The sequence below is a fragment of the Pelodiscus sinensis genome, chromosome 18 (genome assembly GCF_049634645.1).
Source record: "Pelodiscus sinensis isolate JC-2024 chromosome 18, ASM4963464v1, whole genome shotgun sequence".
Classification (NCBI taxonomy): domain Eukaryota; kingdom Metazoa; phylum Chordata; order Testudines; family Trionychidae; genus Pelodiscus; species Pelodiscus sinensis.
The window spans coordinates 27,309,398-27,337,368 of record NC_134728.1 but is presented as its reverse complement, the minus strand read 5'-3'; the positions used below and the strand labels follow the sequence as shown (position 1 = coordinate 27,337,368).

The 27,971-nt window shown below is 45.5% G+C and overlaps 1 long non-coding RNA gene across 1 annotated transcript in view; it reads right to left on the bottom strand.

The window, feature by feature from the left end:
- The window catches only part of LOC142818865 (uncharacterized), a 40,429-nt gene extending 13,217 nt beyond the window's left edge, over positions 1–27,212 (bottom strand). The window contains exons 1-3 of the long non-coding RNA XR_012896562.1: positions 26,348–27,212; positions 16,991–17,128; positions 15,436–15,600 (exon numbers count right to left, since the gene is read on the bottom strand). This is a non-coding gene — a long non-coding RNA (uncharacterized LOC142818865). The remainder of the gene's footprint in view (positions 1–15,435; positions 15,601–16,990; positions 17,129–26,347) is intronic.
- Between the last annotated feature and the right edge of the window lie 759 nt (positions 27,213–27,971).

Genomic DNA, 27,971 nt, shown 5'->3' with positions numbered 1-27,971 from the left:
GCCTATAACATTTAACCAGTTAACAATTAAACAGGATTTTACATCCCCAGATTGGGCATGTTAGAAATTCAACTCTAGGCAAAAGAAAACCTACACTAGTATAGGTACTTAAGTGTATAGAGTCTAAACATATCCTCACCAATTATAGTGATGGATGCCAATTTAAGAAATTGATGAGAACTAGTAATGCATGGATAAATAGTATAGAAAGATCTTGCTCTCCTTCAAATCAATTGGAAAATTCCTTTCAGTGAGCAGGTTTTGGACTTTTCTGGACAGTTATGTACCTAGACTGGGCATGTGGTTGTTGTATTAATGTACCATTGAGCCTGGGATCTGCCACAAGTGATTTTCTGTGAATATTCAAACCTAAGAAACCATTAAACCTATGTCGGCAGGTGTACAGTTCCTGCACCCTTTTCATTCATACCACACATTTAGAACTCAGATGATCTTGCCTCATTGTTACATAGACTATAAATAGAAGTTTTGCTTCTGCAGGCATTACAATGTCATTTCTTTCCTCCTGGGCTGTGTCTAGACTGCATCCCTTTTTCGTAAAAGGGATGCAAATTAGACCTATCACAATTGCAAATGAAGCAGGGATTTAAATCCCCCCTGCTTCATTAGCATAAAAATGGCTGCCGCTTTTTTCCGGCTCGGCGCTTTGCCGGAAAACAGCGCCAGTCCAGACGCGGATCTTTCAAAAAATAAAGCCTTTTCCAAAAGATCCCTTATCCCTGATCTCTTAAAATGAGGGATAAGGGATCTTTCGGAAAAGGCTTTATTTTCTGAAAGATGTGTGTCTAGACTGGCGCTTTTTTCCGGCAAAGCTTTGAGCTGGAAAAAAGAGGCAGCCATTTTTATGCTAATGAAGCAGGGGGGAGTTAAATCCCCGCTTCATTTGCAATTGTGATATGTCTAATTTGCATCCCTTTTACGAAAAAGGAATGCAGTCTAGATACAGCCCTGGTGTCTACCACTGATGCTAGTTCATGAAGAATATACTGAGCACTCCATGCAACTCTCCCTACCCATTGTGCAGAAGGAAGGAAGAGATGAAGCCAAGCAGCTGCTTCACTCCATAGAATTCATATAAACATTGCAACTGGCTGGCTTTGCAGCCCCAGGGTGGTACAACACAGAAAAGCACCTGCCAGATGTTTCCTCCCATCCTCCAGCCAAGGGGAATGTATTCCCCTCTGTCATCCCTCGCACTGGTACCAAGAGATATGATAATTCACAGCAGTTAGGGCTGGGCTTCATCTCTCATGGGAGTTCTACCCACCTCAGGAATCAAAATGAACCTATTCTCCCCACTTCCAGCCATCTTCCCACAGGGGGCTATATCTATGTATGGGGAAAACAAGACGGGAGAGGATTCATTAAGGGAAGGGCTGTGCATGGAATTCATGGAGTTTGGGAAAGAATATGAAATTGGGATGCTAGAGAGTGTGAAAGGGATGGAGTGGTGGGGTAAGGGAAGGAGCATAGAGAGTGTTTTACTGAAGGGAATGGCAGACTAAGGCCACGTCTCCACTTACCGGATGATTGACCTTCTGTTGATCGATACTCCAGGGTTCAATTTAGCAGGTCTAGTACCAACCCACTAAGTCAAATACTGAGGGCATCCATGTTGGCACGGGAACTCCTCACAGTCGTGAGGAGTAAGGGAAGTTGACAGAAGCATTTCTCCCATTGACCTCCCTCTGTGGGGCCACCCCAGAAAAATCGGAGCAAGATATATTGATTCCAGCTACGCAACTCACATAGCTGGAGTTGTGTATCTTGCATCACTTTTCTCTGCCTGTGTAGAGCTGGCCTAAGGCAGATTGAATAGTATGGTTAATATGGCAGAAGGTTGTGTGGAGGGGCCATGCTAAATCAGAGACCCTAGGAAGAATTCTAGCCATCTCCTCCAGAATTCTCAGTGGCTCTCGGGCACACCAACAAAGCAGCCTCAACTCAGTGGACTGGTGTGAAGGGATACTAGAATGAGGGCCAGTGTGCCCTGCAAGCTGTGAGTTTGTACAGCTGCCCCAGAGAAATTCCAGTGCTGCCCAGCTGATTAGCAGAGCACTCACAGCTAGGTTTTGGTTTCTACTAGGGGACACATTTGCACAAGCCTCAGTGCACATAAAAATTATTCCACATATGGATGAAAAAGATTAGAGGGAACATTGATGAGGGCCTCCCCTTACATTGTCCCATCGGCATGCTAACAGCATTTGGAGCACAAGCCTGGCATAGAGGTTCCATGCCCCTCCCCTGTTAGGGTTCACCCATATGCAGCATGGAAGAAAAAGACCTTTGCCCTCGCCCAGGGTGACCCCAAGCTAGCATTAAGAACACAGCAAACACATACACACATGTACTTGATGGTTTGGGAAGCCAGATGATTCCTGCACTTGACATGCTAGCTCCATTGTTCTCCTTTATGTGGATTCCTTTGCCTAGGCAGTGCCTGCTTAGCTCCTGATGGAACATAGTCTGCTGCTTTTCACCAGCTTTCTGTCATTAGGTGGAGGAACAAAACAACAACACGGAAAAGCTGCTTGAAGAAAACCAAAAATAGAAGGCTCAGCAGTGAGATTTACTGCTTGGCTAATAATAAACCTCCCTTCCCAACGTCTCCTGTGAAGAAAGCAAAGCTTGAGTGGCTTTATCTTTATTCAGTGCCTTGGTCCTTCTGGGACACTTGAATGTGATTGCATCATTTTCAGTGTCAGGCTTGATAACACACTGATTGTGTTTCCTCTTCTTTTTCAATGGCAGAGAATTCCCTTGGTAGCTTGAACTGTTAATCTAAACTGACTGGCTCACTGCATTAGCCTGTGCAACTCCCTTTGGCTTCCTGCTGTAGCACATTAACACAACAAATTAACATTGTAATTGCCTTTTAACTATTTATCTATCTGGAAAGGAAAGAAAGAGGAAAAGACCACAGGCCCATTGGACGTCAGCAGTGCAGCTGTCAATCTGCACCTCCATCTATTTCTATTAAAGACAGCCATTAAACTATGCTAATAAATAGCCAACTGAGCAGCATCACCGCTGCCCTAATCACAAACAATGAGACCACAGACTGAAATACATGTAGTAGTTTCAGAGTGTTAGTCTGCAACTGAAAAAACTAAAAAAAATAACCAATAGTCTTGCAGCACCATAGAGACTAACAAACCATCTATATTTGTGTTAGTCTCTACGGTGCTGCAAGACTATTTGTTATTTTTTTAAGTTTTTTGAAATGCATGTAATACCCTTTGCTCTCAGGGCCTTGTCCAAATCTCATTTAAGTCAATGGGAATTTTTACTGACTTCAACGGGCTTTGATTCAGGCCCATATGCACGGCAGTAGAACATATGCACTTACTTGATATTAACTGGGCATTACATTATTTCATGCATTGCCCATATTACAGAGTAAATTCAAACAAGATGTCCAATATAACCTATTCAATAAATAAAGATTAATTTATTATGGTAAAACCATGGTGGCACAGAAGAACAATTCACTGCAGTTTTTGTAATGGTTAGCCAGAAAAACTAGTTCTTTTATCAAAATAATTCTGCATTTCATCTGCTAGACTGGATAAATAGACTGTAAGGTGGATAGAAAGCTGGCTAGATTGTTGGGCCCAATAGGTAGTGATCAACGGCTCGATGTCTGGCTGGCGGTCACTTTCAAGCGAGAGTGCCTCAAGAATCGGTTCTAGGGCCAGTTTTGTTCAACATCTTTATTAATGACCTGGATGAGGGGATGGATTGCACCTTCAGCAAGTTTGCAGATGACACTATGCTAGGGGGAGAGGTAGATATGCTGGAGGGCAGGGATAGGGTCCAGAAAGACCTAGACAAATTGGAGGAGTGGGCCACAAGAAATCTGATGAAATTCAACAAGGACAAGTGTAGAGTCCTGCACTTGGGACGGAAGAATCCCAAGCATTGGTACAGGCTGGGGACCGACTGGCTAAGTAGCAGTTCTGCAGACAAGGACCTGGGGATTACAGTGGATGAGAAGCTGGATATGAGCTAACAGTGTGCCCTTGTAGCCAAGAAAGCTAATGGAACATTAGGGTGCATTAGGAGGAGCATTTCCAGCACATCTAGAGAAATGATTATTCCCCTTTATTCAGTACTGGTGAGGCCACATCTAGAGTATTGCATCCAGTTCTGGGCTCCTCACTATAGAAAGGATATGGATGCATTGGAGAGGGTCCAGCAGAGGGCAATCAAAAAGATTAGGGGGCTGGAGCACATGACCTATGAGGAGAGTCTGAAGGATTTGGGCTTATTTAGTCTGCAGAAGCGAAGAGTGAGGGGGGATTTAATAGCAGCTTTCAACTTCCTGAAGGTAAGTTCCGAAGAGGATGGAGAAAGGCTGTTCTCTGTATTGACAGATGACAGAACAGGGAGCAGTGGTCTCAAGTTACAGTGGGGGATGTCTAGGTTGGATATTAGGAAAAACTATTTCCCTAGGAGGGTGGGGAAGCACTGAAATGGGTTCCCTAGGGAGATGGTGGAATCTCCATCCCTAGAGGCTTTTGAGTCCCAACTTGACACAGCCCTGGCTGGGTTGATTTAGTTGGGGTTCATCCTGCTCTGGGCAGGTGGCTGGACTCGATGACTCCTGAGGTCTCTTTCAGCCCTGTGATTCTATGATTTACCATGTGCCCCAGGGCCTACAATCTGTGAGCCTGACTCCATCACACTCGTGTCTCCAATTTCCCCATTGCCCCCCTCACTCTAGCCCCTGCTTCCCCCACCTCCCACCCCATTGCTCCCTTCTCCTCCAGCCCCTCCACTGCCTCATCACTCCCCCAACCCAGCTCCACCATTGTCTCTCCCACCCTATTGTTTCCTCAGACTTGGCACCCTCATTACTGCCTAGCCCTGACAGCCAGATCCCTGTGCTTCTCAGTGGTGATGGGCAGGGAGCTGGGGTGGCTCTAGAGGCACTGGGGGCAAACTCAAGTCTGGAGAACCAGGTCCGGAAGGGACGGTCGGGGCTTTCTTCACCTCCCCCTCACACGCCCTTCCAACCAAAAGCCAGAGCTGACGTTCCAAACCTTGTGGCTGTGCAGGCTCCTTGCTCCATGGGGGAAGAAGGTTGGGCTGAGCTCGAGTTGCAGACCACCTGGGAGGCGGCTGCAGATCACTAGTGGTCTATAGACCGCACTTTGAGAACCACTGTGCTAGCCACTTCTCCAGAGCTATTAAATGTACCACTCCTGAGCCTCCATTCAATCACTGTGCATCTAGACAAATTTGATAAACCTACAGTCTAGCAGGGGCTTCGCTTGAGTCTCTACATGCTTACACGGATCTTGCACTTAAACAACATGAACTGAAGTGAAATGGCCTGTATTTCTGGAAGTCTTACTCACAAGCTTTTATGTAGGGCTGTGTTCCTTAGAACGTGCTAGCAGCCTTATTTGTCTAGATTACTTTTAGGTGTCAAAACATGTATACGTTACAATGCAGCCGTCACCATACTATCTAGATGTCAGTGCTCTGTGATGCTGGTAGAAATACCATAGTTGATGGTGTCATAGCTCTCTCTCCTCCTCCTCCACCCAACGTATTTATGAATGGGGAAGTTGTAACGTTATTTTCAGAACTCTCTTGCTCACAATGTAAATTCTCCCATGGGCCTCACTAAAGCTTCACCAGAGAAGGAAATGAACTCTATCCTTCATTTGCTTCAGCCCACTTCAGCCTATTCTTTCTAGGGGCAGAAATCTTAAACAACATTTTAACCTGTACTGATCGATTGAGCTAGAGCAGAGGGTGGGCAATAAGTAGCCCACGGGCCAGAGGAGGTTTGCTAGGATTAGCCCCTGGTGGGCCACTAGATGCCTTATTAACCTGCTCCTCTGCAGGCACAGCCACTTGTAGTTTCTGTTGGCCGCAGTTGGCCAGGCCACCACTTCCTGCAGCTCCCATTGGCCGGGAATGGCAAACCATGGTCAACAGGAGCAGTGAGGAGCTGCATCTACAGACGTGCTAGTAAATAAAGCACCTGGCACCCTTCCAGGGGCTAGCCCAGGGTGAACCTCATCCAGCCCTCAGGCCGCTTATTGCCCACTTCTGAGCTAGAAGACCAGGCTCAGCAGGTCCAGATGATGTCAATAGAAAAGGGAGGAATGGCATAGGTCAGCCAGATTTCACCTGCATCTTCTCGGAGAAAGGAGTTCTGAGATTTTATAGAATCCTAGGGCTGGAAGAGACCTCAGGAGTTCTCGAGTCCAACCCTCTACCCAAGGCAGGACCAACCCAACTAAACCATCCCAGCCAGGGCTTTGTCAAGCCGGGACTTAAAAACCTCTAAAGATGGAAATTCCACCACTTCCCTAAGAAACCCATCCCAGCACTTCACCCCCCTCCCTGGAAAGTAGTTTTTTCTAATATCCAACCTAGACCTTCCCCACTGCAACTTGAGACCATTGCTCCTCGTTCTGCCATCCACTACCACTGAGAATAGCCTGGCTCCATCCTCGTTGAAATCCTCCTTCAGATTGTTGAAGACTGTTATCAAATTTCACCTTATTCTTCTCTTCTGAAGACTAAAAACCCAGTTCCCTCAGCCTCTCCTCATAAGTCATGTATCCCAATCCCCTGATACATGGATGGAAAGGGGGCATAATTTTGTTTGTGAGAGAGTTGCTAACCTTTTTTAAGGCACTGACCTAAAACACTGGATGTTAAGTTTTCTTTCTTGTTTAGCTACACCCATTAATTATCAGACTCATGCAAAGCATACAGACTACACATTTCTGACTAATTTGCAACATAGTTGCTGTTGCCTTCCTCCAGAGATAGGGAAAAAAGCTGCAGAGCAATAAAAGGCCAGATTTTTAAACAAACTATTTTACATCTCTAATTTGCAAATGCAAATAAACTCTAGCTTATTTTTGTGCCCTTAATTAAGTGCATCTGCAACTGACAATTAAGTGCCTGATTTGCAGGTACTGCTGGGTGCTTACAAGCAAAATGGCTTAAATTCAGCTTCAGGTATCACCTCTAATTGTGTGCACAGAATTACAGGCACAAGAACAGAGGTTTGGTATGTAAGGCCTTATGTTAGTAGCCCATAGTCCATAAGAACACAATATAGCCAAATAGCTTTAGTTTAGGGATGGATTTATAAAATACCTGAGCTAATGCAAAATACCCTTTGTCTACGTCTAGACTGGCATGATTTTCCGCAAATGCTTTTAACGGAAAAGTTTTCCGTTGAAAGCATTTGCGGAAAAGCGCCTCTAGATTGGCACGGACGCTTTTCCGCAAAAAAACCCCGATCACCATTTTCGCGATCGGGGCTTTTTTGCGCAAAACAAATCTGAGCTGTCTACACTGGCCCTTTTGCGCAAAAGCTTGGTGCAAAAGGAACTTTTGCCTGAACGGGAGCAGCATAGTATTTCCGCAAGAAGCACTGATTTCTTACAGTAGGAAGTCAGTGCTTTTGCAGAAATTCAAGTGGCCAGTGTAGACAGCTGGCAAGTTTTTCCAGTCTAGACGCAGCCAATATGTTAGCAGACAATCTCAGGTGGTTAACTGATTAAACCTATCGTTTAATTACTTAACCACTAACACGGGCTTTTACATCCCAGATATTAAAGTGTATCAGGAAATACCTCTGGGACAAACACCAGACAACCAGGTGAGCTGGTAACAAGATGTTTGCAGCTCAACACACTAGCACTACACGATGATTCGGTATCATGGTGACAACCCACAAATATCAAAATGTCCATGACACGAGGACATTGTTCCAGAGGAAGAGATGAGAAGAATGACAAAGCCAGGCCAGATCTTACCTAAATACACTGCAAGCTTTTGCACAGGGTCTAATTTTTGAGACTGTGCTAAAGGCACGAATGCTAGAAATCGCACTCACTGTGGAAGGAGGTTGTACGGCTTATTCCAAGGAACTTATCTCTGCCAATCTACCCTTGCATTGTTCAAGAAGGTCAAAAGGGGCTAATGATTTTGAATGCCCACCTTGCAATTCTTTAAAGGGATTTTCAGAGGCTTGGATCCTCAGCCCTCTGAAAAAATCAGGCTCCTATAAGGTGTCTCAAGTTGGACGCTCACAATAACTGAAAATCTTGGGAGAGCAGTCCAGAGGTAAACCCAATATTTCAAGTATGGTCACACCAGGACCATCTAGGGAAGGATGAATGCCTGTGTGACCTGGTACTGGGTGTAACTAATGCCTCCACTCTTCTCTGCCCCCTGCCATTTAAATAAATTCAAAGCTAACCTGGCAAATTAACATGTTTTAAATATATTTTTCCCATATTAAATTAGCTGTCCCGGTAAAATAGGTGACTGCCATTCTGTCCCTTGGATTTCTTGCATTTGTACATTCCCCCAAGTTTCCTTATGCCTTCCCCCTTTCTCCCTCCTTATTCCACTGCTCACACAATCTGATGAATAGGGTGGTATTTTGTATTCATTAAAATTTCATTTTATTTTTAAACAGACACACTGCCATTTCAAAGGCTCCCTGGTGAGAAGGGGATTTGCAGCCGAAGGGAAAAAAGCAAAAAGGGGGAGGGAGACAGAGGCTGGGTTTGAGATGGGAGGCGTTTAATGAAGTGATTGCAGGAGAAGCTGTCTGCAAGAGATGGGGTTGGCTTGCTGCCTGCTCTGCTATCAGGAAAAAAAAGCAAAGCTAATAACCTCAATTACAGCCCAACCTCTCTCAGGGCAAATCAGGACGCCTTTGTTTATTTGAATCCTCAATATGAAGACAAAAATTGTTTTCCTGTTGCTTCAGCATATGTTATACAGACAGCAGAGAAGCAAAGGAGACAGAACTTCTATCAACAAATTGTTTCCAAAATGTGCCTCATAGTCTGGTATCGTGACTGGTTCTGCTGGACTCCCAACTGTTTCAATTGTATGGACTGAGGTCAATAGGACACCTGGGACTTATCCAGAAGTGATGCAGTCTTGAATCTTCTCTTTTTTGGGGCTCAGTTCTGCAACCCTCATTCCCACTTTCAGGGCCGGTGGGAGGGGGCAGCAGGGCCATTTGACCTCGGCCTCAAGCTCAAAGGGGGGGATCTCAAATGTAGACACATTAATTTTTTGGCATTTGATAAGTTTCACAACTTGTTTTAATGTTCACTCCTATGGGACCAAAATGTGACACACACACAGCTGCAAATTTAAGCTATTAAGAAATGCAATTTGGTAAGAGGCATAGTTTTTGTTTGTTTGTTTTGTTAACTGATATAGATTTTGTCATAGTAAAGAGTTAAAAATGTTCATAAATATTAATGAAAATATATCGGTTTTGATGGCACAGGATTAGAGCAGGATGAACGTGTCCTCTCAGATCAGTTGGTTATATAACCAAACCACTGCTAGTGACTGGTGCTGGATCAGTGGTGTCATGTTTTATTTTTATTATGGCGAGGGGGCTCACACGCTGGTAGTGGACTGGGCCTCTTGGACTTCTGAGAAGGCCTCGCTGCTTGTATTCCTAATGACTTCAGTGGGACTGGACACTTTCAGAGGACAAACACTTCACTTCAATGTGACTTGCTTATGTGAATGGTACGTGCATGGTCTTTGGCTTGTCAAGCTTGCGCTGACTTGTAGCTACGTTGACCTGGTTACTGGGAAACGTATGGTGTGACTATACTAACTGAGCTCCATACAAGGCTTTCAGGAAAAAACACACACCCGCCAGCAAACATATGAGATTTGTTCAGGGACCTGGCCAGAGCTTTGACGTTTCTGCCTTCTCTCCAGCCAGTTTGGACAAGGATAAGGCAAAGCCCATGAATACACAAGAACATGAGAACTCTGGGAGGACTGAAAGACACTTCTCCCAAGAGAGGCACTAGTTACTGGGGGGAACCAGACACAGCTCTCTGCTATGGTATCATTAGGCCTGCCTAGGTCACCATTACAGGATAAGATTTTAGCAAGGACAAATTATGCAAACTGTCTATTCTTTTTAAAATCCATTTTTCCCCAAGCTGTATTTGTTCCTACTGCTAAAATAAGCAAAGCTTTTGTTTTAAGGAGGCTGTCCGCCACTCGTCACAGGCAGCCGATGGGAAGAACCACAAGTGTCCAAACTCAGCCAAATGTGATTGGTCATGAAGGTTGATACATAGGGTGCAGTGGCCCAGTGCCTTGTCTAAGTGCGAGAATTGTCCTATTCCACCGAGAGACAGAATAAAGGCCACAGGCCTAAGACAGGTGTGTTGAGGAGCTCCCTTACAAAGACCAGAAAGGGCGAAGCAATGCAGCTAGACTGTTACTGCTACAAAGCTACCATGAAATGTATTAGAGAAGCGGCCACGGCCACGGCCACGGCCACATGCCTCATTGGAATGTATAAACTGCTTGGCTCTCAAGTGCTGGGAAATTCCAGCTGTAATTATTCATTCACAGGCAAATGCACAAACATTACTAGCTATCCAAAACGTAAACCCTCCAGATAATCTGTTCTTCCCTAATCTTCCATGTGTTCACTGTACCCGTCACCAGAGCCCTGCAAATCCACAGATAACCACTTTACATCACAGGTATCCGCATCTGCAGATGTCAATGTGGGCTCATTTTTGCTGATGCGGATGCAGATACAAAATTCTGTATCCGCACAAGGCTCTACCCATCACACCAAAGCAGACATTCCATTGTACATGGTTTTCACAATAGTGCTCTAAGTTATAGCTGTAGCGCCCCCTCTCCACCTGGTTACCTTCTTTTAAAGCCAATCTCCTTTCAGGTTCGGATGGATAGGTCTGGGTTCTTCTGGATCCTGCCACCTACTCAATTTTATTCTTTCTGATTGATGTACTTGGCGGTGCCTCCACCCCCCTCACTCCTTCCTAGCAGGGTCACCAGGGCAGCTTGGGAGGAAAATTCTAGCCCAGGATAATCCCCACGTATTTGCCTGATAGTTGGAGACTCCCAGAAAATAACACAAACACATACACTATAATAAACACAATTATATTAAACAGGAGACAATTATAACAGAACAGGGTAAAACACTATTTTTAGGGTCACCGGTGCCCAGCAACTGTGAGGTTAGTGTCCCGTTGGTACGAGTACTTTGTTGGGGCCCTTGATGACTGTTGACCACACAATCCTTCTCTGCAGTGGTTTAGCAGTGGGGCTGACTAGGCCCAGTACAGCCCAAAGGACTCTCAAATGGGAGAAGGCAGTAAATCCCTCCACAGTTTAATATGCTGCAGGTAATAAAATCCCCAAACAAATTCCCTGCCTGACTAACTAAAAACTGGTGCACTCACACACTCCATGAATGACCTCAGGTTGAGAGATGACTCAGTCTCTGCAAAGGGCTGCTCTCTTCTCACAGGGATCCTCTTTAAGCAGGAACCAGGCTGCTTCAGTCCCAGAAGTTCCCCTCACCGCGAAGGGGGCAGGGCTCAAGATGCAGACCACACAACTGCACCAAAATTCAAAACTATAGCCTCCCAGCCCAGCATTCAGACCCACACAGCAGGCAGCAGCCTTGAACTTGCTGCTAGAGCAGAGCTGACCATGCAGTGACTGGTCTCACCCAGGGAGCTGGAGACAACTCAGCCTGGCTGGGGAAGCCTCCCAGCAAACTCCACAACTGGGAATCAACAGTGGAGACATAAACCTAGCTGAGGGATCCTGCCTTCAGGTCCCTAGAGGCTAGTTCTCAGGGGGAACCCTGCATGCAGGCCTGGGGCTTACTAGCTCCCACACACTCAGTCCTCCCCTTTTCCTGGCTGGCTCCAGACTCCCCTCAACAATGGTCTCTCCTTCCCCCTGGGAGGGGCATCTCACTCCCCACGGGTTGCCGGGCTGACTCTGGCCCTGGTAGGGAGGGGGAGCCAAGGCAAACTCAGAGCCTCTCCCTGAGCTGCCAGCAGACAAAGCCCCGGGAATCCAAGCAATCTCCTTGGGGGTTACATACCTGTGCAACCTTTGGCGGGGGGTGACCTTGCCTGAATATAATCAAGCGCGGGTTTTCATAATCACCAACAAAGGGGAAGAGCTATAACAGATTGTGATGACCTAGTAACATAAGGCCAGAAGTCAAGAGAAGCACATACCCTACACTACACACGTTTACATGTGAAAAACTCACAGAAGTCTAGCGTGAGTATTAAACTACTACAGATTCACAGTGACAGGAACACACACACACACACACACACACACACACTTTGTCAATACTACGCGCTTTGCCGGAAAAGGCAATGCAAATGAAGCGTAGATTAGCATTTTCTCATGCTTCATGTACATAATCTCTTCCAATCTGTTTTTGCGCAAGAGTTTTTTGCGCAAAAACAAGCAGTGCAGACATTTCCTTTTTGTGCAAAAACCCCTTTTTGTGCAAGATCCTTATGCTTCTTCCCAGGCATAGTGTAGCCGTGTAGCCACATAATTTCTCCCTTGTATTACTCAACAGAAATGTAAAATGCAGTCTAGTGCTTGACATTCTGAATAACGCCAAAGGCCACACTATTATGTAACAGGTTACCAGACTGTGTTAAATTACACTTACACAGATCAATGAGAACCTTTTGCTCCCTGCATGGCACAAGTGTGGTGAAGTTAGCCTGTCAATACATTTCACAAATGAAAAACTCCGGTCCTAATAAACAAACAATCTAACAGTTCAATTTAGATATCCTTGCCTCAGGCTAGAGTCAGAAATCTTTCTTTGCGAGGGAAGCTTTGGGATTTAACCTTTGTCCAATTTTACACTTGATTGGATTGTGGCAGAAGCAATCAGAAGAAGGGTCATGAAAAAAGAGAAGGAGGTTATTGCTTCTTTGGGCCTATTTGTTTGTATTACATGCAAAACTTCTGAGTAGTCAACAAGGTTTGAAAGAAGAAAAGGGACTGATGCTTGGAACACCCAATCCAAAAAACCTACAGTCTCAATACACACCTCATCATGGAAAGATTTTGAAATGTCCCCTCTTCTAGAACACTGGTCTTCATTAATTCACCAGCAACTTGCCAGGAGCCCAAGGGAAGAATAGAATAGTCCCAGAATAGAGCAGTTTGAAGCTCCCCACCCCCTCACCTCCACGGAACTGACAAATTACAGATCCCGGTGAGTAGTACCTAGATCAAGACATGCTGGTGCTCATAGTCTGAATGGACCATACCCGATCCACAAGTTGGACTATTGTGTCCATTTACATTCTGGTTTAGGCTCCCAGTGACAGATGGGACAAATGTATTTCAGCAGGTGGTTCTGGGTACATGTCAGCACCCCGGGTTGTATTTATCTCCTCCAGCCCTCTCTGCTTGAAAGCAACTGCAAACAATATTTTCGCAGCCTTTTTTCCCTGGTTATCCGTGCAGATGCCTGACACTGGGCAGATCAGAACCTAGGACCTCTGGAGCTTAGGCTAAGTCTAGACTACATGGAAGTTTTGAAAGAGGCTCTTCCGATCTCACTTTTGAAAGCAGAGATCTTGTTTACACAGCGTTTCAAAAAAGAGGGGGTGTAACAGGGCAGCTGCCCTGTACTGGCCCCTTAAGAGCCAAACCCCAGCCTGGAGCAGGCCCGGGGAGTTCAGCCCAGCTGGGCGGCGTTGGCCAATTAAGGCCCAGCTGGGGGCTATAAAAGGGCAGGGCTGCTTCAGCCAAGGCAGTGTGAGCCTGGCTGCCGAGGGAGCAGGACGCTCTCTGGAGCTAGGGCAGGGCTAGAGAGTCAGGCTGGGCCAGGACGCTTGGACAGCCAATCGGCCAGCCTGCTAGGCCTGCGGCAAGGGTGTGAGCCTGGCTGCCGAGGGAGCAGGACGCTCTCTGGAGCTAGGGCAGGGCTAGAGAGTCAGGCTGGGCCAGGACGCTTGGACAGCCAATCGGCCAGCCTGCTAGGCCTGCGGCAAGGGTGTGAGCCTGGCTGCCGAGGGAGCAGGACGCTCTCTGGAGCTAGGGCAGGGCTAGAGAGTCAGGCTGGGCCAGGACGCTTGGACCGCCAATCGGCCAGCCGGCTAGGCCTGCGGCAAGGCTGTGAGCCTGGCTGCCGGGGGAGCAGGACGCTCTCTGGAGCTAGGGCAGGGCTAGAGAGTTAGGCTGGGCCAGGGCGCTCGGACAGACAACCGGCCGGCCTGCGGACAGGCCTGCTGGAGAGACACCAAATCCCCCGGAAGGGGGGCTCAGAGCGAGTGACTTGGGCACTGCCGGAGGGCAGTGTGGCGAAGAGAGCAACGCGACTAGAAGATTCCAGAGGGGAAACGCCACGTAAGCGGAGGCCTGTGCGGGCGGAATGGACTGATTCCGGGGACAGATGAGGGACCCCCGCTACGGTGGTGAGTGACCCCCTCACAGGGGGGTTGCTGAAAAAAAAAAAAAAAAGCATCCCGACTACTTTCACTTTCGAAAGCTCGAGACCCTGCAGAATTTGCATATCCTCTTTCAAAACTTCAGCATAGTCTAGATGAGCCCTTAGTGTAGGAACCTCTACAGCTTGAGCTGTAAAGCAGCTGGCTCTCAGCTACGGCTGGAGCGCTCACTCATTCTTATCTCTGGCTGCAAGTGGTCTAAGTGCCACTAAGTGGGACAGTGAACCACACCCACCAGGGCTACATCTACACTGCATATTGTTGCACAAGAAGATATGCAAATGAGGCGCAGCAATGAATATCGCCATGCCTCATTTGCATACCTAATAAGCCTCCATTTTTGCAGAAGGGGCTTTTACACAAGAAGGAGCTGTCTACACTGCTCCTTCTTGTGCAAAAAACCCTTTTTGCGCAGGAGCCGTTCTTCCTGAAAATAAGCAGTAGAACGGCTCCTGCGCAAGAGGGGGTTTTTGTGCAAGAAGGAGCAGTGTAGACAGCTCCTTCTTGCACAAAAGCCCCTTCTGCAAACATGGTGGCTCATTAGGTATGCAAATGAGGCTTGGCAATATTTAGCGCTGTGCCTCATTTGCATATCTTCTTGCATGACAATGTGTAGTGTAGACATAGCCCAGGTGTGTGGGTTACCATAGCATGGCAAGCATGGACCCCATTCAGCTGCAAACAGCTGTGGCAAGTATAACCAACACCTCTTGCATTATCCTGCCATTTGTCCTGAGCCTTTCCAGGAGCTGTCAGAGCAGTAGCAGCAGCGGCAGCGGCAGCTGAGAGTCCTGGGACCCTTTGAATTTCCAGGCCTTGGGGCAGCTGCCCTTTTTGCCCCTCTGTTGGCAGACCTGACCGTGGAGGACTGACTAAGGCAGCACTCCCCAGAAACTTTCTGAGAAGGACTGAAGAGTAACTCAATGAGAGCTTTGCCGACATGTGCATGGAGGACTCCACTCCACCTCCAGACACGTTAAACTTTTTCAGGGAGCCCCTTTGTGTAGGCAGTCTGGATGCCATTGGACCTCTCAGGGCAGAGCACCCAGATTAAACCCAGTTACATTTAACCACTGTAGCATGATTACAAATGTGAACTCACCAGAAGGGCCCTCCCCACTTCAGATCCAGCAGCAGTCAGTCCTGGGAGGGGATTGGCTCCAAAGTTAGAAAAAGTCCTGGCTGTCGGTGAGATTGGATCCTCCACCTGCCTGCTGAGCATTCTCCTCCCCTTCATCTACAACGTCCTCCTCGTTGTTGCCCGTGGCTGCCGGAAGAGTCACTTGTCGGGTATCCATGGACAGGTTTGGGACAGTGGTTGAGTCCCCCCCCTTAGTATCCCATGCGGCTGCTCATAGAAGCAGCATGTTTAAGGCTCTGAAGTGGACCGACCTTTTGCCTACTTTGTCTTCAGGTGGCACTGCTGGGTGTCCCCCTGTATCCATTTTGCACCGTGCCCTGTGCAATTTTGGCATAAAGATCAGCGCTTTGACTTTAAATGCTTTTCAAGTTGGTGGAAGGGGCTTGGTGAGGTAGACTCATGGGTTACAAAGTCAACCTAATGTGGGTAAGTATGACCTAAACACATAGTGCAGACCAGGCCTCAGAGCCCACACCAGATGTACTTTCTAGTACCTGCTTCTACATAGAAGGTATCACTGCCCAATCCAAGCAGCTGTATCGGGAACAGAATCTAAAGGAATGAGCTTGTGGCAGCGAACAGTAACACTGCTTTCTGATTCAGCGAATACTCCTTGCTGCATGGGCTGGTCAGACATGGGGTCCGTCCCTGAAAGAAGCTTAGACACTGCAACGGGACGGATGGACACCATTGGGACGTGTGGGTGCTGAGCACCTGCCAGAATCAGACTATCTGAAGCAGTGTTTAGAACTAAGGAGGGAGGGCACTCTGGAGTGGGATCCACTGCTGGCATCATGCCCACAAGGAGATGGCACTCACCAGAATCAAGCCGCGGGCCAAGCTGCACAAGGCAGGATACTATTTGAAGGCTTGCGGACCAAATCAGGCAAGCGACTAAATGATAGGACAATATTGTCCTACTGATGTCAATGGGGATCTGGCCTTAAAGATAATTTTCCATTCCACCAACATACACTAGCTGTACTATTACACTTAAATTAAATGCTTCCATGTTTTAATTAAAGACAAGTTCAACTGGATATCAACCCAGCAAGGCAATGATCACTAAAAATCTGTGCTTTAATTTTCAGAGGCCAGCAAAATTACAGCCTTAAAATAAATAGCAAAGGATGCTCTATTTCCTTTGTTACTGAGAACAGCTTTGGAAAAAAGAGAAAGAAAGCAGGAACAGGCCTGTAGCATGGATGTTCCGAATGTTTCTCAGTGGACTCCAAGCTGATTAGCAATTGACAATGACCTTTGTGCCATGGAAAGATAAGCCTGGAGCAGAAGCTGCAGGCAGCTGATAGCAGCAATTCCCATAGCAGGGCACTAGGACTCTAAAGAGTTGTGGAATAAGACAGGCTTCCAGCTCATATCAGACTGGTGGGAAAGTCGAGTGCTACAAGGATACGGGGAAGGAATCAGTACAAAGCATTTGAGTTTAAGGCCAGGTCTACACTATGGGAGATACACAGCTCCAGCTATGAGAATAGCGTAGCTGGAGTCGACTTACCTTAGGCTGAATTTCTGGGACAGCCCCACTGCAGGAGGTTGATGGGAGAAACTCTCCCGTTGACTTCCCTTACTCCTCGCAACCTGGCGGAGTACCTGGGTCAATGGGGATGCCATCAATGGTCGATTTAGTGGGTCCCTGAAAAATCAAACCCCAAGAGATCAATCTCTAGAGCATCAATCTTGGGATAAATGAAGACAAGGCCTTACAGATAGAAGAAGCTGAAGTAAAATAATTCTTCTTGCCCTGCAGGAACATAGCTCTCTCTGTTTCTAAAAGAAAGCCATGGTATTTAATTTTAAACCCAAGAGACTAATTCAAAAACTGTTCCAGTTTACTAAACAACAGCAGCTTATTTAATTAACTTACATCATTGACTTAAAGGCAAAAAAATGAAAAGCTGAGGGCTTCCATAAATCTTACCCAAGATCATAGAGTTACAGGGTTAGAACAGACTCCCAGGGTAATCTAGTCTAGCCCCAAATACATTACTGCATTCGGTTAAAAAGAATGCATATTTTATTACAACTAGGCACCCTTAACTCTGACCCATGGATTTTGGAGGGGATTATGTAAAATTAATAATTTTGTTTGTACAAGATGCAGATAAATAGGAAAGATTATTAGTTAAGAATTTTTTGACTAACAGTAGAAGTTGTTCTCTGAGCACTTGCTCATGAGAATAATTTTTTATATATATTTTATATAGTAATTCAGGGTAAAATTAAGCATTTTGGTGGACCCGCAATTGAGGCTGACTATCAAGGAAGACACTATGGAGACTTTACTCCGGGGATCATAGAATCATAGAATACTAGGATTGGAAGGGATCTCGAGAGGTCATCGAGTCCAGTCCTCTGCCCTCATGGCAGGACCAAAGACTGTCTAGACCATCCCTGATAGACATTTATCTAACCTACTCTTAAGTATCTCCAGACATGGGGATTCCACAACCTTCCTGGGCAATTTATTCCAGTGTTTGACTACCCTGACAGTTAGGAATTTTTTCCTAATGTCCAACCTAAACCTCCCTTGCTGCAGTTTAAGTCCATTGCTTCTTGTTCTATCCTCAAAGGTCAAGATGAACAAGTTTTCTCCCTCCTTCTTATGACACCCTTTTAGATACTTGAAAACTGCTATCATGTCCCCTCTCAATCTTCTCTTTTCTACATTAAACAAACCCAATTCTTTCAGCCTTCCTTCACAGGTCATGTTCTCTAGACCTTTAATCATTCTTGTTGCTCTTCTCTGGACCCTCTCCAATTTCTCTACATCTTTCTTGAAATGCGGTGCCCAGAACTGGACACAATACTCCAACTGAGGCCTAACCAGCGCAGAGTAGAGCGGAAGAATGACTTCTCGTGTCTTGCTCACAACATACCTGTTAATGCATCCCAGAATCGTGTTTGCTTTTTTGCAACAGCATCACACTGTTGACTCATATTTAGCTTGTGGTCCACTATAACCCCTAGATCCCTTTCTGCCGTACTCCTTCCTAGACAATCACTTCCCATTCTGTATGGGTATGTCTACACTACCCCGCTAGTTCGAACTAGCAGGGTAGTGTAGACATACCCTCTGTGTGAAACTGATTGTTCCTTCCTAAGTGGAGCATTTTGCATGTCTTTATTAAACTTCATCCTGTTTACCTCAGACCATTTCTCCAATTTGTCCAGATCATTTTGAATTATGACCCTATCCTCCAAAGCAGTTGCAACCCCTCCCAGCTTGGTATCATCTGCAAACTTAATAAGCGTACTTTCTATGCAATATCTAAATCGTTGATGAATATATTGAACAGAGCCGGTCCCAAAACAGAGCCCTGTGGAACCCCACTTGTTATACCTTTCCTACTCTCTGAGTACAGTTATACAGCCAGTTATGCACCCCCCTTATAGTAGCCCCATCTAAGTTGTATTTGCCTAGTTTATTGATAAGAATACCATGCGAGACCGTATCAAACGCCTTACTAAAGTCTAGATATACCACATCCATCGCTTCTCCTTTATCCACAAGACTCATTATCCTATCAAAGAAAGCTATCATAGGCTGGACATAATTTGTCTGGGTTATTCCCTGGTGAGCCACCAGAAGCTTCATTCACCTGCACGTCCATAGGGATGGTGGCTCACAGCTCCCATTGGCTTCAGTTCACCATTCCCAGCAGCTTGCGCTGGCCAGGAACAGTGAACCACAGCTTACAGAAGCTGCAGGCAGCTGTACCTGCAGAGGCTCAGTTGAATTTAGCATTTAGAAGCCTGTGTGGGGATAAACCTGGCAACTTGCATCTGGCCCGTGAGCTGCTTATCAAATCCTATATCTTTTTAGGGGTTTTCCTCCAAAGATTTTTGTGCTACTTTTATAACATTAGAGCCTAAAGGTCCCAAATGGGACTGGTTTCCTGTTGTGCTGGGCATGAGAGAGAGAGAGAGAGAGAGAGAGAGAGCGCTTCTCTGATAAATATGTTACCATCTAAATATACAAGGCAGCCAAAAGGGGCATTTCTCTCCCTTTTTCCACATGAGGGACAGAGATGCAGCAATTTTCTTGCCCATGGTTATACAGAGAGTCTGTGGTAGAACCACGAATTTAACCAAACTTTCCAAGCCACCGTGCAGTGCGTGACTACTAAACAGGTTTTTCTTATTTTGAGATGATTGATGGAAGGAAAATATTCACTTCTGGTCTAAGGTTACAAGTCTCCCGACATTTTTCCCACTTTTAGAGTCAGATCTTTAAGGATCTTTTGTTCTTGTTTTTACACACACACAATTTTTTACTTTGATTTCTGGGCTCTGGCTAGGAACCAAAGTGCCAAAAATCCTTAGTGCATAGCATGCTCACAGAATTTCTGGCTGATATCTGAAGTGCCAGACTCCTCCCACGGAATCCAATTTTCATGAAGTTTTTTCATGCAAATTATGCAGGCTCAGGTGATTTAGGTAATATGAAGAAATATCGGATAAGCATGAGAATGCACGGATTCTCTTTTGACTCAAACCCCGCTCTGACCCCTTGCCCATCACTAGCAGGGAGCAGAAACAGCAATTCCAGAAGGGTCCTAATCTTGAACTGTGCTGAGAGCCATCTGTGAGGTGCTTAGCAACCTAAACTCCCAATGAAGTAAAAGGGAATTAAGAGTACTCAGCATTTTACAAGATCAGTCCCCAAAACAAGCTGATGCTGGACAAGCATAGGACCCCATAGTCAGATTCAGTCTCATTTCTGTGTAGCAGCACTACTAATTTGGATATACAGACTAAGCCAACGCCAGACCAGCAGCAGTCACTGTTCTAACAAGCCCCGTGGCTAACTCTGTCCATACATCTACCCTACTGACACCATCACAGAACAAAAGAACATAAGAATGGCCATACTGGGTCAGACCATAGGTCCATCCAGCCCAGCACCCTGTCTGCTGACAGCGGGCCAATGCCAGGTGTCCCAGAGGAAGTGAATCGAACAGGTAATGATCAAGCGATCTCTCTCCTGCCATCCGTCTCCACCCTCTGACAAACAGAGGCTGGGGACACCATTCTTTACCCATACTGGCTAATAGCCATTATTGGACTTAACCTCCATGAATTTATCTAGTTCTCTTTTAAACCCTGTTATAATCCTAGCCTTCACAACCTCCTCAGGCAAGGAGTTCCACAGGTTGACTATGCACTGTGTGAAGAAGAACTTCCTTTTATTTGTTTTAAACCTGCTGCCCATTAATTTCATTTGGTAACCCCTAGTTCTTATATTATGGGAACAAGTAAATAACTTTTCCTTATTCACTTTCTCCACACCACTCATGATTTTATAGACCTCTATCATATCCCCCTTAGTCTCCTCTTTTCCAAGCTGAAAAGTCCCAGTCTCTTTAATCTCTCCTCATATGGGACCCATTCCAAACCCCTAATCATTTTAGTTGCCCTTCTCTGAACCTTTTCTAATACCAGTATATCTTTCTTGAGATGAGGAAACTACATCTGTACCCAGTATTCAAGATGTGGGTGTACTATGGATTTATATAAGGGCAATAAGATATTCTCTGTCTTATTCTCTATCCCTTTTTTAATGATTCCTAACATCCTGTTTGCTTTTTTGACTGGCGCTGCACACTGCATGGACGTCTTCAGAGAACTATCCACAATGACTCCATGATCTCTTTCCTGATTAGTTGTAGCCAAATTAGCCCCCATCATATTATATGTATAGTTGGGATTATTTTTTCCAATGTGCATTACTTTACGTTTATCCACATTAAATTTCATTTGTCATTTTGTTGCCCAATCACTTAGTTTTGTGAGATCTTTTTGAAGTTCTTCACAGTCTGCTTTGGTCTTAACTACTTTGAGCAATTTAGTATCATCTGCAAACTTTGCCACCTCACTGTTTACCCCTTTCTCCAGATCATTTATGAATAAGTTGAATAGGATTGGTCCTAGGACTGACCCTTGCGGAACACCACTAGTTATCCCTCTCCATTCTGAAAATGTACCATTTATTCCTACCCTTTGTTTCCTGTCTTTTAACCACTTCTCAATCCATGAAGGGATCTTCCCTCTTATCCCATGACAACTTAATTTACATAAGAGCCTTTGGTGAGGGACCTTGTCAAAGGCTTTCTGGAAATCTAAATACACTATATCCACTGGATCTCCCTTGTCCAAATGTTTGTTGACCCCTTCAAAGAACTCTAATATATTAGTAAGACATGATTTCCCTTTACAGAAACCATGTTGACTTTTGCCCAACAAATTATGTTCTTCTATGTGTCTGAAAATTTTATTCTTTACTAGTGTTTCAACTAACTGGCCCAGTTCTGACATTAGACTTACCAGTCTGTAATTGCCGGGATCACCTCTGGAGTCCTTTTTAAATATTGGTGTTACATTAGCTATCTTCCAATCATTGGGTACAGAAGCTGATTTAAAGTGTAGGTTACAAACCATAGTTAATAGTTTTGCAATTTCACATTTGAGTTCTTTCAGAACTCTTGGGTGAATGCCATCTGGTCCCGGTGACTTATTACTGTTAAGTTTACCAAAACCTCCTCTAATGACACTTCAATCTGTGACAAGTCCTCAGATTTGTCACCTACAAAGGACGAGTCAGATTTGGGAATCTCCCTAACATACTCAGCCGTGAAGACTGAAGCAAAGAATTCATTTAGTTTCTCTGCAATGACTTTATCGTCTTTAAGTGCTCCTTTTGTATCTCGATTGTCCAGGGGCCGCAACGGTTGTTTAGCAGGCTTCCTGTTTCTGATGTACTTAAACATTTTGTTATCTTTTGAGTTTTTGGCTAGCTGTTCTTCAAACTCCTTTTTGGCTTTTCTTATTACATTTTTACACTTACTTGGGCAGTGTTTATGCTCCTTTCTATTTACCTCACTAGGATTTGACTTCCACTTTTTAAAAGATATCTTTTTATCTCTCACTGCTTCTTTTGCATGGTTGTTAAGCCACAGTGGCTCTTTTTTAGTTCTTCTACTGTGTTTTTTAATTTGGGGTATACATTTAAGTTGGGCCTCTATTATGGTGTCTTTGAAAAGTGTCCATGCAGCTTGCAGGGATTTTACTTTAGTCACTGTACCTTTTAATTTTTGTTTAACTAACCTCCTCGTTTTTGCATAGTTTCCCTTTTTGAAATTAAATGCCACAGTGTTGGGCTGCTGAGATGTTCTTCCCACCACAGGAATGTTCAATGTTCTTATATTATGGTCACTATTTCCAGGCGGTCCTGTTATGATTACTTCTTAGACCAGATCCTGCACGCCACCCAGGGCTAAATTGAGACTTGCCTCTCCCCTTGTGGGTTCCTGCACCAGCTACTCCAAGAAGCAGTCGTTTAAGGTAGCAAGAAATTTTGTCTCTGCATCTTGTCCTGAGGTGACATGTACCCAGCCAATATGGGGATAGTTGAAATTCCCCACTATTATTGAGTTCTTTATTTTGATAGCCTCTCTAATCTCCCTCAGCATTTCATAGTCACTATTACTGTTATGGTTAGGTGGTCGATAATAGATCCCTACAGTTATATTCTTATTAGAGCAGGGAATTACAAGCCATAGAGACTCTATGGAAGATGTTGATTCATTTAAAATTTTTACTTCATTTGATTCTAAATTTTCACTCACATATAGTGCCACTCCTCCTCCTCCTCCCCCACACGGCCTGTTCTGTCCTTCTGATATATTTTGTACTCCAGAATGATTGTGTCTCATTGATTGTCCTCACTCCACCAGGTTTCTGCGATGCCTATTATATCAGTATCCTCCTTTAACACGAGGCACTCTAGTTCACCCATCTTATTTTTTAGACTTCTAGCATTTGTGTACAAGCACTTTAAAAACTTGTCACTGTTTATTTGTCTGCCCTTTTCTGATGTGTCAGATTATTTTTATGTGAATGTTTTTCATCTGGTCTAGCCCATACTTTATCCTCTTCCATCCTCTCCTCCTGACTAAATCCTAGAGAATCTCTATCAAAGGCTCTCCTCTAAGAGACTTCTCTCTCCGATCCACGTGCTCCTCTGCACCAATTGGCTTTCCCCCATTTCTTAGTTTAAAAACTGCTCTGCAACCTTTTTAATGTTAAGTGCCAGCAATCTGAATCCACTTTGGTTTAGGTGGAGCCCATCCTTCCTGTATAGGCTCCCCCTATCCCAAAAGTTTCCGAAGTTCCTTATAAAGCTAAACCCCTCTTCCCTACACCATCGTCTCATCCACACATTGAGGCTCTGAAGCTCTGCCTGCCTACCTGGCCCTGCATGTGGAACTGGAAGCATTTCTGAGAATGCCACCATAGAGGTCCTGGATTTCAGTCTCTTTCCTAGCAGCCTAAATTTGGCCTCCAGGATGTCTCTGCTATCCTTCCCTATGTCATTGGTACCTACATGTACCACAACTACCGGCTCCTTCCCAGCACTACACATAAGTCTATCTAGATGCCTCGAGAGATCCACAACCTTTGCACCAGGCAGTCAAGTCACCATACGTTTCTCCCAGTCATCGCAAACCCAGCTATCTACATTTCTAATGATCAAATCTCCCATTACTAACACCTGCCTTTTCCTACTGACTGGAGTTCCCTCCCCCAGAGAGGTAACCTCAGTGTGAGAGGATACACTAACATCTGGAAGGAGGGTCCCAACTATGGGAAGGTTTCCCTCTGCTCCCATTGACTGCTCTCATTCCCTGAGCCTTTCATCCTCCTTAACAGTGCAGGGGCTGTCTGAATGGAGGTGGGACAATTCTACTGTGTCCCGGAAAGCCTCATCTATGTACCTCTCCACCTCCCTCAGCTCCTCCAGTTCAGCCACCCTGCCTCCAAAGCCCATACTCAGTCTCTGAGGGCCAGGAGCTCTTTGCACCAAATGCACACATACGCCACCCACCCATAGGGTAGGTAATCATACATGCTACACTGAGTGCAATAAACAAGATAGCCCCCACTATGCTGCTGGGCTTCTGCCTACATTCTCTGCTACAGCTACTTAGGTTATTGATGGGGTTTTTAGTTAAATCAGGAAGTTTTAATTAAAACCTTTAAACTAAACTATAAAGAATGGCAAGTGTACCTCGGCCCCTTCCTGCTCCCCTTCCCCACTGCTTCTCAAAACTCCTTGTTTGCTGTTCCTGTTCACAAAGCTCCATGGTTGCTTACTCGCTGCTTTATAAGCCGTGGCCTTCCTGATAGCCCTGCCCCCTGACTAAGGCTTAGCCAATTAACAGAGGCTTCTAGATTTCAAAACTTTAGAAGCTCACTGCTTCCAACTGCCAGCCACAGCACACACTCCTTCAAACAAATAAAACACACAGACAAACACAAGCTCAGCACACAGCAAGTAACCCCCAAAACACACAAACACACACTACAGACAGCCACTAACCTCAAGGGTCCCGTATTTGCTCCTCCTTTACCTGGAGAACTCCCTCTCAAAACTCTGTTTGCTGTCCCTGTTCACACAGTACCTAACTACATCAGCCATGCGTCAAAGGCTCATTCGTGTGCACACCTATTAATGTGATGTATGCCATCGTGTGTCAGCAATGCCCTTCTGCCACGTACATTGGACAAATCAGACAGTCTCTATGCAAAAGATTGAATGGAGACAAATCAGGCATCAAGAATGGTAACATACACAAACCAGTGGGGGGAGAACTTCACCCTCCCTGTACGCATAGTTACTGACTTGCAAGATGCCATTCTGAGACAAAAACCTTCAAACCCAGACTGCAACAGGAAACTACTGGGCTGGTATTCGTATGTAAATTTGACTCTGTCAAAAAAGGTTTAAATAAGGGAATTGACTGGCTCTCTCATTACAATAAGTGATTTCTCCTTCAGGTACTCTCACCTTCTCACCACTTTGGAGTGAGCCACATCCATTCTGATTTAATATGAACTGTAGTTAGACTCCCATCAGTGTATCCCTTCCTTTTTTGTTCTTTTCTCTTACAACTCACTCTCTCAGGTGCTTGATCTCAGGAAAGCTTATGCCCTAATAAATTTGTTAGCCTTGAAGATGCAGCGGCCTCTCCGGTGGGACTCCTTGTTGTTTTTGCTGAGACAGACTAACACGGCGCCCTCTCTGAAACCAGTCAGTGTTCTGTCACTCACTGCCCGACTAGCACGCATGCTGTTCTCTAGTTCCCTTTCCTTCATGCATTATCTTTAATCACAAGCATAATGGAGGATCAATTTGAGCCCTCAGCTGCATTTGCTTCCTCATTATTCAAAGTGCTGCAATTTTCTCCGTAATAAACAATTTTTCCCTGCTCTTTTTTGCATTGTTCTTGCCTGGAAGTTCAAAGGGAGGCTTTTTCGGTTTTGTATGGTTACATGGCAGCCCTGGGCCAGTAATGAGGACAGAAACTCTGGGCTCTTTGCATGAGGCGAAAGGGAGAGTGTACTTTCTTTGTTCTCTTTCAGACAGCATCCCTGGAAATGATTGCCATCATTTGCAGCCATTTGCTGACACCATTTTCCAGTCCAGCCCCATTCCATTGTGTACACTGGCTGCCACTTTCAATGCCCAACCTTCTCTAACACCCACTGTCATCCTATTTCTTCTCAAAGAAATACACAATACCTGCTCAGCTCTGGGCCTCCCCTTGCTCTCTGAGAATTTCTCCTCATATCATTTCAGGGTGAGGAAGAGGGGTGAGGTGAGGAATCTAGTAATGATTATGCAGCTACATTTTTTATATTAGGGGAAGTGGCTATTTCTCCCTTGCTTCCTCTTTGAGGATGGCTATGTGACTTAGGCCTGGTCTACACTACTGAGGGCCATTGATCTAGGTTACACAGCTTCAGCTACATGCATAGTGTAGCAGAAGTCGACATACTTAGATCTACTTACCACCAGGTCTTCACTGCTGTGAGTTGACAGTAGTTGCTCTCCCATTGACACCCTTGGGCTTCTAGTTCCGGTGGTGTTCCGGAGTTGACAGGAGAGTAATTGCCAGTCGAGACAAGATGGGATTGATTGATTGCTGCCTGTTTGCTGGCCAGTAGCGTTGACCTGACCTTAGCCTGCACTAGCACTTCAACCATAGCTGATAGCAGCAGTATAGTACTGATGCTAGAAGAAAAGGAGGGAAACATTCAGACATTCCCCAGAGAAGATGCAGCCTTATGCTACATCAACACAGGGAAGAAAACCACATTGGCAGCATGTCTCAGAGCCTCTATTGATAGATTCATGTGCATACTGCTGAGCTAAAAACAGCTGTGTACACATTCAGGTTCATGCTGGAGCCTGAGCTCCTGGATCCTGTGAGGGGGGAGATTCCCAGGGCCTGGGCGCCAGTCCAAGCATCTACACGGTCATTTTAGTCCCACATCTCAAGCTCTGCAAGCTGCAATCAGCTAAGCCAGTCACAGCTGTGCCACAGGACTTTTATTCCAGTGCATAAGACACGGTGAGAGAGCTGGTGGCCAGGAAGAGATGGGCAGAGTGTATAAAGCTCCCTGTTTACTGGGAGTAGACTGGGGTTTGCATCTGGACCTAGGGAAGGGTCTCAAAGAGCATAGAAAGAGGAGGACACAGGAATAGGAAGAGAGGGAGGGTCATTGCAGTAGCGGGAAAAGAGGAACAAAAACAGCACAAAATGAATTTGTATCCAACCCCCTTCCCCCCGCCCCACACACACACATATTGCAATCCCAAGGGTGGGTTTATTCATCCTTTGCCTTCAAAAGTTATACCCAAGCAGCACAAAGAATTTGCTGGGGCCTGTGCACCAGCTAGCAGCTCACCAGCTATGTCTACCCTCTCAATGAGCAGGACATAAGGAATAAGTATTTCTGTCTGGCAGAGGGCAGAGGACTCAGAGTTGGCAGTAAAGTGCCTGCTTAGCTTTGTCTCAGGTAGCAGGGCCAGAAGGAAGACAGTTCAAAATGGAAGACAGTCCATTTTCTCCTCTGGCTTTGGGGCCTGGCACTTGCTCAGGTCCCTGCACATAAGACCAGCCAGCCCTACAACAAAGATACACAAAGTAATGAATAGCACTTATGATTTCTGTGTCTTAATGAGAGAAGGAATGTATCAGAAAATATGAATCCAACATAGGGCTAGATCCTGCAAGGTCCTGAGTTTTACTATGGAGAGAAGGGTGCACAGCTCTTCATGGATTGCTCAGAACAAGAGTTAGTTGGAAAAGCCAGTCCCCTCCCCCTCCCTTTCCCTCACACACAGGGTACGTCTAGACTGCGAGGATCTATCAGAAAAAGATAACACATTTTGCGTATATTTTTCCAATACTTTTGTCAGACAAGGCAATTCTGAAATCTAGACTGGGCCAAATTTCAGAAAAGAAACCTCTTTCGAAAGCCCCCTTCTTCATGGAACAAGGAATACAGGGGCTTCCAAAAGAGCGCATTTGTTCTTCCACACACAAAAAAAGCGGAAGAGCAAACGCATTCCCTGGATGCAGCAGAGTTTTTCCAGGATACCTCTGGTATCCCGAAAAATCCCTGCAGTC